Genomic DNA, 13,438 nt, shown 5'->3' on the forward strand with positions numbered 1-13,438 from the left:
TTCCTATCAGTTCCCACTTGATTGAATCTTAAAAGAATTTCATAGGAGTAGCAGTAAGGCATGCCTGTGATGCCAGAAGTATCCCTGCCAAATTTGAAGTCCCTATTCTAGCCCAGGGAGGTGTTAGACCTCTTTCACGAATAATTACACACCAAAAAAAAAGTATCTTTTCTCTTTTATTTCTTCCTGTAAGCTTGGTGTCATATGCAGCTGAACTGTTATCGCTGTGAATTTCCAAACATTATTCAGCCTCAACCCAAGGCCAGCATGGAAAGTTTCATCCTCAGCAATGAGATTGGTTTAAATTCCTTGCAATATTAATAAAAAGAACCACAGTATTCCTGCTCTAAGACATCTTGGACCAATATCTGAATAAGGAAAATCTAGTTCAACAAAAATAATAATGACTGGCCAACACTGAGAGGAAACTGTGGGTTGCTCTAACGAAAGCCTGAATACAAACATGAAATTTTGAATCCATCACCTTGTGGTCCAGACTCTTCAAAGTTCTCTGAGACACCACTCTTTTCAGCAGTGCTTGAATACATGAGAAGTTCAGGGGGGAGAGAAAGATGGATGTCACACTTATTTTGGTGATCTGAATCCTGTGGTAGTTTAATTATCTATTAAGCAAAAAAAAAAACCACACAAAAAATTAAACAAAGAATATAATCAGTTTGGTATTCCACAAAGCCAGAACATACTTGTTTGTACATTATTTGTGAACCCTGGAAGTCCAAGGCGCTGCTATAAGGATTTTAGGAAGCTCTTATTTCTCTGTACTCCATTTACTACACTTTTCAGTGCACATCTTCCCCATGCTTATAGGCTAATGCAGGCATCGCAATAAATGAGGGTGACTCAACTAAAATTCAGCATCCTCTGGGAAAATATAGATTCCCTGGATCATCAAATCATCCCAGCTTATCTATTGAGTTGAAACCCTAATTTTACAGCTTTGGTGTCTTTCCACATTTCAACCAATTTTTACTCTTCTGTTAGTTTTTTAACATAGGTCTACTAACATTGGTTCTGACATTTACTTTCCTAGAATATCTTAGGTATATTTTTGGCATGATTCTGAAATTATTTTTCACTTTCTTTTTAAACTCTTGGTAGGTCCAAAAAAGGAAGGCCTCAAAACCATCACTATAAGAAAATTAATAACTACACCTTCAATTAAGCAAACTCGCAGGCTAAAATTAAGATGCTTTCAGAATTCATCTCTGTTGGTGTGTGGGTTTTTTCCTGAGCCAGACATGACTATGAAATAGGAATAAGTTGGGGGGGTGGGGGTGTTAAGATTCTGAATGAGGGAATGTATTTTAGTTACAAATATACCCTTGATTTGCAAGTCCTGAAAAGTGCAGAAATCTTCCACTGAAGAGGAGTTCTTAATTCACGCCCATTTTCATCAAATACATAAAGTCACATCTGATTTATGTCGAAAAACTATTCAAAAGTAAGATTCCTACTACAATGGAACCTTGCTCACTGTCTGGGCATCCCAGACATACAAATGCAACAATATCATCAACAATATTACGTTATTTAGTAGCCATGGGAAAGCACCTCTGAAAATTAACATGTACTGTCTGAAACTGAGAAATTCAACTTTTGAGCCAACTTTTTGATCCAATTACTCATCACCCCAAACAATATACTTGTAATTGAAATAATGCTAAAATTTGGCTGTAAAACACCCACCAATATCACATAAAATTTGGAGAGGCATGTGATTTTAATTTTCTTTATATGCCTACATGATAGGTTGATAAGATGCTGTTTAGGAAGACACTGATTTTAAAGCTGACAGAAGGAAAGTGGAATCTGTTTTGAAGAACAAAAACTAAACCAACAGGCCTAATTTTTTAAAATACAAACCTGAAAGTAGAGGTTGCATAACCAATGATCCAAGTCTTGAGAAATAAAAATTTCAATTTTTCTGAATCGGTCAACCCTGGAGTCATAATGGCCTCTGAGGAAGGGACATTTAAATTTTCCCTCCAAAGTATTAAAATTATTGTCACATAAAGGAAAAGCTCCCCATCCCACTTCTCGATCAATCCACGTACAGCTGCCACGAAGAAGAAAGAGTTCAAAGAGGAGGACCATGCCTGGCTTCACAGCTTTTCTAGGTGGCAGAACCTAGCAAAGGAGGAAAAGGGAAGATTTATGAGTTATAAAAAGATCATAAGGGAATGAGCTTTCTTTTATCATACAAAGCTCTACAGACCTCATTCTTTTGAGCCAGTTTTGCATCCTAGAACAATTAACGGCTCTTCTTTTTCCACCACATCATGTACCTGAACAATTTTGCATTCTCCCAGAAAATACTGTGGGTTGTTTTGTTTTTTTTTTTAAATGCTAATTTTGTGATTTCCTTTTTTCCCTGGGCTTTCTGAAAGCATTCATTTTCTGGTTTATTGACCAATCATGGAAAAACATTGCCACTAGAAAACTTTAAGACAGAGTAACAAACTTGGGAATCTGAGGTGCACATGTGAGGATCTACTGAGATTCACCACTGGTTTCTTCTTGTGGCAACTTTGGAGAGTTCATCCAAATAACCAGTGAGAACACTTGCAAGTTTGCTCCTCACTGAGTCATAAACTCTTCTCCCCCCAATTCTGGGAATGATATATTGGTACTCAGTAGCTTTCACCTAAGGAGGGAAACTCTTCTTGCAAAGTATGTGAACCTCAGGGTAGGGTCAGAAAGCATTTTGAAGTAGTAAACTCTTGGCATACCAAAGACTGGCAAATACTGTTTGCACTTTTCTTAGCTAGAGATACTCTTCTGAGCAGCTTGGAGCTGTGGAAGAGGGTCACCAATACCTTAAGGCCCTAGAGCAATTATGTTCCTATGGCAGAGATTTGAAAACCAGGGGTGAAAAAACACCTAGAAGTAATGAATTTATGTAAATCTCTCCATAAGGTTCACTGTGTGAAGCAATGCAAGGCCATGTAGAAGGCAGAGAAGGAAGCAGGGCAAATGCAAAGAAAAAGAAATATGGGCCTGTACCACAATTGTAACTGTTTTCTTTAATGAATGTGGGGGCTGAACCAGGTCCTGTTGAACAGTTCTAATATATTTTAAAGGGAAAATAAAAATAAAACATATACAATCTAGAACGCAGAAGGTGATGACCATCACACAGAGCTAACAGCTCTGAAGGGGCGTCACCAGGGAACAAGGGGAGCACATAGGTCAGCTACACCCCTCGCACAGCAAATCATCTGCTTTGCTGCTGCTCCTATGCATTCTCCTGGATTACAGAGAACTGGGACTGCTTAATCACTTAAATAAACAATCTTGGATACTTCTCTAATAGAGATATTGCTGTTATTTTAATGTTTTCCAACTTACACTGTTTCAGCTTCAGTCCTGCAAGTTCATAGCAGCAGACGCCTTGGTACACTGGCTTTGCAGAGACTCCTGCTCAGCCTTATCTTGCCTTCCAGCCAAGGAAGGAAAAGAGGAGCCTTTTCTACTTCTCTTGCCCTGTGAATTGACAGGTACTTCTAGAAGGCCCCAGTATACAAGGGTATCCTCTGACTGTCCTGTAGGATATACTTATAAACTCAGAATAAGATGTCCAAAGAGAATACATCCATACAAACTGTTCACCCACTATTAAAAGCCTAAAATGCAAAGTCATCTTAAATTAGCAGGGATTTCCTCAGTCAGATAACAGTCTGCAGCTGATAACCAGTCACAAATCTTTGCTGCCTCAACTATTTCTACATAACTACGCACCTCAACACAGCTTTTTCTTGACTACTATTTTTAAATATAAGCATCACTATTTTTGTACTCCTGATTGAACAGTAGACAAGTTGATACTCAGGTATAGCCAAGCTTTTCCTCTCTTTTTCTGCAGCAACTAAGGAATTTACTCATACCAATAACTGCTACAGTAGGAATTAATACAAGTTCATAGTTGTGCTGCATTCTGTAATTTTTTGAAGAGATGAATATAAATTATTATCTTAATAATATGCCTTCCTGTTTCAGGCTATATATTGTGATGAGATAACAGCAAGAGAGAGGAAGTAATTTAAGGAAATCTTTTAAAACTATAAATATTGTCATTATTATGTAGGTGTACTTTATATTAATTATGTAAATATATTCTAAGACTTAGTGTAGGCTTAAAATGAAACAGAAGCATCTGTTGAAAAATGCCATAACCCTGTGGCAGCTGCTATTAAACCATTAACAGTATCAGGTTTCATTTAAACCAGATTTACCATTTTCTATAACAGCCCGTGGGAAAGCTAAAAACATTAGGCACAAATTACTGACAAAAGAGATCCTTAATCAAGCCATACATTTCATTTGGCTAGCTGGGTGCTAGATAGTAACCTCTGTGCTACAAATTAAAGGTGGTGGTTACAAGGCTATGATCAAAGACAATTACCTGCATTAGCAAACAATCCCAAAGCATAAGCAGCTGAAATCACTACCGTATCACAACATCCCCTTCAGCTTCTCCCTTGTTTCCCAGACTTACTCTTTAGAGTAACTTCACCATACACTGCCTGCAGCAGTCAAGCATTTGGTGTAAGGGTAATTGTGACTATTAAAAATTCCTTTTGTTGCTGTTGTTGTTTCCTGCTCACCGTTACTCTTCAGTTGCTGTGAGCTCCCATCTTGGGCCTAGATTGCAAACTCACTCTTGGGGACTGGAAGTGGCCCTTTGCTTACAGGTAGAGCTGGATGTTTAAGCCGTGCTACGTCCAGACACATAACAGCAAAATGTATAAGAAGAAAAATAAGGATTTTGTCACACACCTGTGTGCTACAAAAGCTGAGGCTGTAAGATTCTTTCTGTGAGTCCTCACATATGAGGACTGGGTGTCTGACCTGGGTAGAACAGCATCACACCTCTTGGCACACACAGACAAATAAAACATACCTACCTAGTAAGAAATTTATTTCTGTTGAATTCATACAAAAATCCCAACCCAGCCTCTGCCAGTGCACCAGGCATTCATACAAGCACCTGTGGGCTTTCATTTCCATCCTGACAGTCACCAGCAGCATGATTTACACAGGGGAACTGCTCTTTAGGAAGGGCTGAAGCAGGAGAGTTTCAAAAATGAGGCAAGATCCCCTCATCAGCCTCATGCTAGACCTATTCCCATCACCACCACAGTGAACACACGCATCTCCTCCACCACCCACTGTCCCTCAGCCACAGGGTCAGACAGCCCAGGGAGGCGGCTCAGTGTTGTGCCACCTGCCCTTCACTACCCTCCTCCCAGGCTGTAAGCCCGAAAGCTGGGATTTGGGGCATGGCCAGCCAACCTGTAAGCATAGATGCACAAAGGTATTTAGGCATATAGCTCCAGTTGAAACACGTGGTCCCTGAGGTTCTGTATGTCTCTCAGGGCTTGGGCCATCATGCTCAGATACAGGACAGTGAACTGCTCAGGTGATTTAGAGGTGAAGGGGAATCAGTAATTGCTCACTGTCTTGCCAGAGACACAGGGCCCCAGGAGGAAACAGAAAAAGGTGTTTTCTGGAGGTGGGGGAAAAGATGCATCCACAAAGGCCATTGCCTGGCTCAGGGCAGTGCCTGGGATGGGAAAGGCACAGGCAGCTCAAACCGACCATTTTGTTTTGATGTGCTGCTTTGTTACTGGGGAAAAAAAAAAAAAACCAAACCAAAACCAGAGGCACCTTTTGGTAAAGTTAGTCCACAAGCCTTCACTAGGACTGATGCCCAAAGAAAGCATGCTACATTTTTTCTGAGTTTTAATGGGTCTACTGCTCCTTAACACTCACTGTTTCTCCTTACTCGGGTGAAACATCCATTGATGCCTGAGAGGTATATAGCCTTTTACAGTGCTTTGAAAGCATCCAGCACCCACTCTTTACTGGTGTAATTTCTTTTGCAAAGAGAGATGCAGCAGAGAATAAATAATGCTTGTATGTGTCTGTGCAGGCACAAGTAATTGTTCTTAGTCTGCAGTTAACAGTGTTGCATTTAATTGAATTAAATCATAGTGAACTAAAATTATCTCATGCCACTCTTTCTGAATTCAACTGTTTTATATCAGTTTTATTGTAATATATCTTACTTCCCCATATGCCACCACAATTTTAGCGAAGAAATCATTTACTCTAGAGGGAAAATGAATTCTATTTGAATATTTCAATAAACATCCAGTGTGAGGATTTGGGGGGGCGTGGTGTCTGGGCTTTAAGCTTGTCAGAGAATAAACAAACCTTTGCTTCTCTCTTCTGCACCTTGAAATGCTTTCAAATTCAGGAGGAAAAGGACAAAAATTACATTACTTAATTCACATAACACAAAAATTTGACCACTAAACACGTACAACTCAAATTGATTAAAGTGAATTAGAATAGGCAAAGACAATTCAATGTATACTTATTATATAGAAGAATCTTGCAAAACACTATATAAATTAATGGCTCCATAATTTCTGATTATGAAAACAACAGCAAATTAACCTCAGTGGTATAAAACACGGGTAGAAAACCTTTTAACTAGAAAGCCATTCCAATCAAACTATGTAATTAACAAATTTTTTAAAAAAACTTCACTATGTAAATGAATAGTGCTGGATACGAGGCTGCTATTGCTAAAATAAGGTGGAGCTTTCAAGATCAGATTTCAAGCCCCGTCTGTTTACCTGCAAGGCCAGCACATATGGAGAGGGAAGGGCATTCTCAGGAAGTGTTTATGTAACTGAAATTTATAAAAGGCCAGAGGGGAGGGAATAGAAACATGAACTGAGGTAAAAATAAAATATCATGTTATTAGAGTTTTCCAAAAGTCCTATCTATCATCAGAATGTCCTGGAATAGCTGAAAAGTTACTTCCCCAGCTTTCCATCACTGCCTGCCTGCAAACAGGTATCCGAATACAAAATAACACACAAATCAAAAGGAGGACTGTGCAGTGCACTATCATTCATTTACCCATTTAATATTTTTTCCATTTTCTGAAAGACAGAACAGACCTTTCAATCCTGACATAGGTAAAGCAACTCCCTGACTGCTCTCTCTCCAGCTTGCAACCTTTATGCAGTACCACCATCTTTCCAGTGACCTAGTGTCCCAGTTTCCCTGATGGGGGAGAAGTACAGGTGAGACATGGTCATGGTGTGGCAAGTGCACAAGCTTGGCATTGTGGATGAGCCTCATGGAGCGCAATGCAGGGGTGTCTGCAAGCAGGCACTTTATTCACTGCTCTCCGTCCCACAGTGGTGGCAGTGAGCAGGATTTCTCACGATATGTTGAGCCAAAGCACCCCAAGCACCTTCCTAGAGCCGCACCGATGAAAACACCTCCTTGCCTCTCCCCTACCAGAGCAGCAGTGGCCCCCACCGCCTCCCTTTCCTCTAGGAGAAATAACTCAGGGTGTAGTTAACTCCAGCAGAATTGCACGCGGCACGACTGCTTTACACCAGAGGACCAGAATCTGGCCTTTTATCTTCCCAAATACAGAGAAATTATGTTTGCATTCTGTGAGCTTTAGCCTCTGCATCTGTTGCTAATTGTCCTGGCACATCTGCAGCTAATTCTTTTCTGTTCTTTGACCAGCAGGGAGTAGTAACGTATGGTACAGCCAGCTCCAGCCTCCCTGAGCGCTTCTGGTGATATACCGCTGGCCTGGGTGGATTCTGACCTCATCTTGAGAGGGGAGAGATTGTCTTTGTAAGAGGAAGACAGGAACCCCAGTTTCTTCTCCTGCCACTCCCAGTCTCCCATATTTATTCCTGAGATTGATTCCAGCATGGTCAGAGCATGAGTTTCCTGGGATAACACAGGCCACCGTCTGTGGCTGAGTTTATTTCTTTTGTGTCAAGAGGACACGCACTTTGCTCGCTTGGAGCCAAGGAGCCTCATGAAGACATGGCTCGTTCAGCATGCAGGGCTGAGTCACAGACAAGTGCTGCTCTGCCTGCCCCGGGCTCCAGTGCAGAAACAGGCAGATTCCCTCTCCTTTTCACTCCACCAGCTGATCCGTCGCAGTTCTCTTTCCTGTTGCTGTTCTGGATTCCCTATCATATCTCACATAGCACATCATCCTCTTCTTCAAGCTTTGGTCCAGCTGCAGACGCGGGAACACTCCCTTCACCAGGGAAGCTGTGCAAATGCAGAGTTCACCCTCCTGTGGTATTTCCTGGATGGTCCAGACCTGGTCAGGCTCTGGTCTTTTTCCAGGTGTTCAGCTATCCCCCACCTCCAACAAAGAAACAGGAAAACCGGCTCTTAACAAATCCCTTTGCCTTGTGTGCTCTGCTTAAAAATCACATGTTTAAACAGGATCACTTCATTTTTTCTTTTGTGGTATAAAGTACTTTTCCCACTTCTGTACTACAGCTTTGCAACTAACCTGCTCATCCTGAGTTCACAGATAAATTAAAGCACTTAATGTTTCAAGAAACAGATATTTTAAAGCAGGTGGGGGAGGAAGTCTCTTGTAGATATGGACGAAAACACAGCTTAAGCCCCTTTTCACAGTTCCAGGCTGTGAGCTCTCCTGAGTGATAGAATTGCTCCATTTTTGAACTCACAGCATGTGGGTTTTTGTTTTTTTTTTTTTTCTTGGACATTTACTTTGCTCTTGATGTCCTCTGTTGTTTGAATTTTACTTGGAGCTAAGGACTCTGCATTCCCACTGATCAGTCCCAGATAATATATGACTTTTGTACAACTATTGTATCCAATGCCTCACGTCAAGGTTTCGTACAGATATAATTTCCCATTAGGTAGGGAATAGGCCATGGAGTGGTCCAAAATAGAAGTCTGTCCCTAGACACTACTGATTTTTAACATATGTCTGCTAGATTTTCCAATGTAGACCACATACCTTACCCTAGTTAGATTTGATGCATTATAATGTAGGTCACATTTCTGAGGTCCTTGGGCACTATGCGTTGGTCTAAGCTGAAAGAGCACGCAAAGTACAGTCCAGTGGGTATTTCCAAGAACTTTTCTACTGCCAAAACCAAAATCTGGGATAAGTAGTAACCTTTTACATATGTAAATCAATTGCATAACACTAAATACAAAGGATGCAAGAGATTCTAATATACAATGGCTTTGTAATGTTGGCACACTGATAATTAATCCCTTCAAGTCTTCACATAGTGCTGGAAATTGAACTTTCCATGTCAGGAAAGTCCATCCATGGTCAGCAAAGGTCTCCAGACAAACCACCTTTCTGCAGCTTGTGGATGGAATTGCACAGCACTGGAGCAAAGGAGACCCTTGTGACACTTTCTGCTGGGCCCAGAGCAAGGAGAAAAACTCAGAGCCATTTGGGGAGAAAAGCACTATTGAAGGACTATAAGCCAGCCCAAGTACCTTGGGTGCAAGCAGCAGCCAGTCTGAGGACAGCTGGTGCTGATGTCTGTCCCCAGGGCAGCACAGGGGCAGCTGGAACAGGCTATCCCTGAAAACATGCACTTTGAGGACCTGTTGCAAAAAGATATCTAACAAATAGCAGTTGAAGACTGAACCCCCAAACAAACACAGATAAACAAAATAGAAGCAGTAATAAGTATGTGTTCCTGATGTGTGGGGGAAAAAACCACCATCCTCCCCCCCCGCAAAAAAAAAAAACCCTAACAAAACCAAACAAAAAAAAAACCAAAAAAACAAGCATCAAACCTGCAGTCTTCAAATAAATGCAAGCATCAGTCTAAGCTCAGTTCTAGCATTTACCAAACGGTTCACGTAGCACCTTATCATCCCAACTACAAATAATTGTATCCAGGGAAAATTTAAGTGGCTCTCATTTTGAAAGTCCTCTGGCATTGCCAAGCATTATTACTTCCTATCTTTTTTCATAGTGTATCAAACTCTTATGTTATGTCCTATAAAGTCTCCTAGAGCTAAATGTTCTTCATCTGCGCCAGTGTTTTGCTCAAGAATAAAATAAGGGACGGGGGGGTAAGGAGGGGGAGAGTTTGTGCTGTACTTTTCCTAATGATACCTTCTTTTGCAATTACTAAAAGCATCACAGTCCTTAGACAGCTGCTGACATGCAGAAAATAAGGTCCTAGAAACTGTTTGTTTCATCATATTTTAAGAATTAATACCTTAGGTCATGTTAATCAGTTTCTGATATATGTAGTTTTCAAAATGCACTTCAGGGAAGAAAATGCTGGAAATGACTAATAACAACAAAGATATGAACTTTATTCGTTATATATCTAACTTGGAACGCGAACGTTAAAGTACTTTGCCATCTTAAGTATTTAGGAAGCCTTAAATAAAAAATAAATCCACCTCATTCAGTGAAATAGAACATCCTCTTTTTCCAAGCCAAAAAGAGTTCAAATTTATTAATTTTGTAGCTATATTTTAAAATGAGTGTCAGCCCCTGCTAGATGACTGCATGATAAGTGTCCTGAAACTTCAGGAAAAGGCACTAAATTTTTCACAGCATTTGTGTTTCATTTTCAGTGTAATAAAAATATGGTGCCCTTTTAATAATGAATAATAGATCTCCCGGTATGATTTACATGCGTGGATTAAATGTCATGTTTGAAAAGTTGCTGTTTTATTCATATCGAATTTCCCTCAAGTAAAACAAAATGGTACCCAGCCGCTCTTATAATATTGCTCGTACCTTGCCACACCGATACATAAATAATAACTGGTTGATATACTCTTTAAAAAAATCTACAAGTCTGTGAGCTGTTGTCAGCAGCTTTATATGCATATGAACTGATTTAGTACTATCCCAGTTTCCAGGTATGCTGGGGAAAACACGTCGCACCAGTGCTCACGTACTTCTGGAGCTCACTTTTTTTCTTTTCTTTCTCTGAAGTGCCAGTTTTGGAAGGCCAGTGCAGAATAACGACTGAGGCAGAAGGGGAGCAGCAGGATCAGGGTTCAAAAGCAGCTTGGGGTGCCCAACACTGATTCAGTTGTCCCTGCTTCTCCTCAGCAGCACTGGACTGACATCCCAGGTGACTGGGTGGCAGACTCATCTGCTTACGGTGCTCTTTGCAATAGCTGAAAATTTCCTGAGGGAACTGCCCCTTCTGAACAAAAACTCACAACCTAGTAGACCAGACTTTTTCTGGAAAAACATTCCAGAAACTTTTAAAATTTATTGCAAATACCTGAAATAGGAGCATCTTCCCTAAAGGTTCCTTCTCTTAGCAGGTGAAATTCACAATGTACAAGAAAATGTTTTGGTAATTGAAATTATAGCTGAAAACATTTAAAGAAAAAAATGGTGCTTTAGTCACTCTCGAACTTCTATTCCATTGAAGCCAGTGAATATTCTGACTCTGAAAAGTGAGGATTTTTTTGTTGTAATTGTTTCACACAGCTATTTTAATGTTAACTGAACCTAATAAAAGCTAACTAAAAAAACCAAACCATTTTTTCTGAAGAAAATTGAAGTTTTGCATGCCACAATTCACTTGTTCTCAAGTCATCATTAAGCTGAAAAATGTAATATGGACTTGATAACACTGGGAAATGGATCCTATAAAGTAATAATGTTTAATGACTATTTAGGTCTTATCTGTAGTAGGATCTGTGAGACAGCGATAAGGAAATTAACTAGTAAAATCCTTGGTCTAACCTAAAGATGACACAGTCACATCTGTGCTAGTGCTGCCAAGAACAATCTGCTTGTGCTAACTACCTTACTAGGTCTTCTCTCCTAATTCAGCCTTCATCCCAGACCTGAGAAAAGTCAGGCAGGGCAAGAGTATATTGAAAGTTTAAGTACAAAGTTTCTTTACTGCCAAAGTTAACCTACTGCATTTTTTTGAGTACCAGCTTGAGTTCACATTCAGTTTGTGTCGTAACATAGGTGAAGCTTCAGAATAGCTCTTGCTTCACCTAAATTAACCCATCAAAGACTTGTATAAATGCTGGGTGTAAAAACGTCTCCTTCAGACCAGGTTGTTAGTTGCTATTTCTAAAAGCGGAAATAGTCATTTGAAACAGCAATAGTGCTTTATCCTAATACAAAGCACTCGTACATGTTTTATCCAGAGTAATTTAAGTGAAAAAAAAAAAGAAAGAAAGAAAAAAAAAAAGACTCATGTGACTGCCTGGCCTAACTGAAAGCCAAATAAAATTCAACAGGAGCTATTAGGAGCCACTGTCTAATATGTAGTCAGAGGTTACTGGGGAGGTAGGTTGACAAACTAAAAAGGGGGACAGTGAAGGAGGGGAATGGAGGGAAGCTGGCAAGCTAGAGGAAAGAACATTGATTAATGAACAAAAAACATTTTTGAAAGGTCGGGTGCGCAAGTCAGACTAGCCCTGAGGCAGTTCTAACTTACATGACCAGCACTTTCTGTACGCAGCAGGTAACCCATGCTGACACCAACTTTGCCGACATGACAGGGTTATTATTTTTGGAAGGATGTAGTGTTCTGGAACAATTTCTCTAATATATTAGTTAAAACTAAGCTTTCCTTCAATATCAAGCACGCATGTCTTCATTTTCACCATGTTTACACTCAACTCCTATCATTATTCTGGCCAGGGAAAATAAAAGCTTATTCTTCATTTGTGAGCACTTGTATTTTCCCCCTGTAATATATCCCAAGGCAGCAATACTGTACATAAGATTGTATTCCAACACTGTCGCTCATCTGAAGCTCACCATTGAGACCTCACTCACTAATGCTACGTTTTGGGGTAGATGCTAACCACATGAAGCCCAATGTTTGCCTCGTCTCAGCACAGATCTTAAGGGTTTCTTTTGAAACATACCTTAAGGTTATGGACCAATATCAAGGTGGAAGAACAGGAAGGTAGAATCCTTCAGGGTACAGCACCTACACCTTCAAAATGAGCCAGTGGAGGTGATTTTCTAAAATCATGACAATAAGTTTTTGCTGTCCATCATACAGCAACGAAGACAGGGAATCATCAGAAGAATAACCCAATTTCTCCTCCCGGTCCTGCATTTCAAATGGACTTGCCCAAGACCTGCACTCTAGACTAGAAATGAAGTTGGATGAAGATGCTAATACAGCATCCTCTGTGAGAATCAAAGAGGACTCTAAAGCAAACTCTGGAAAAATGGCAAAACTAGCAAGCATTTTTCTCAGACCTTTGGATGACGCATTAGCCACCTCCTAAGCAATTCTGAGGTGTCTGCACAAGCCAGAAGAGACAGAAAGACAGGTACATGGATTCAGCCCATATTTCCAACAAATCCATGTCAGGAATCCCTTGTCATAGAGGCGCAGCTGGACAAAAGATGGGTCAATGTGAACTAGCTCTTACTTAGTAGTAAAAACAGAGACAAGTGATTTCAAATGGGGGACATTCCCCTGGTAGGAGCAAAAGCAGCAGGAGAAACATGGTAATGGAGAGCAAAAGGCACAGCATGCCAGAGTCAGTCAGTCGTGTTGCCTGTAGTCTGTTCCTTTCAAAGAAGCCTGAGAAAAGAGGACCTTGTCTTCAAGGC

Source organism: Gallinula chloropus (assembly GCF_964237585.1).
Source record: "Gallinula chloropus genome assembly, chromosome: 2".
Taxonomy (NCBI): Eukaryota; Metazoa; Chordata; class Aves; order Gruiformes; family Rallidae; genus Gallinula; species Gallinula chloropus.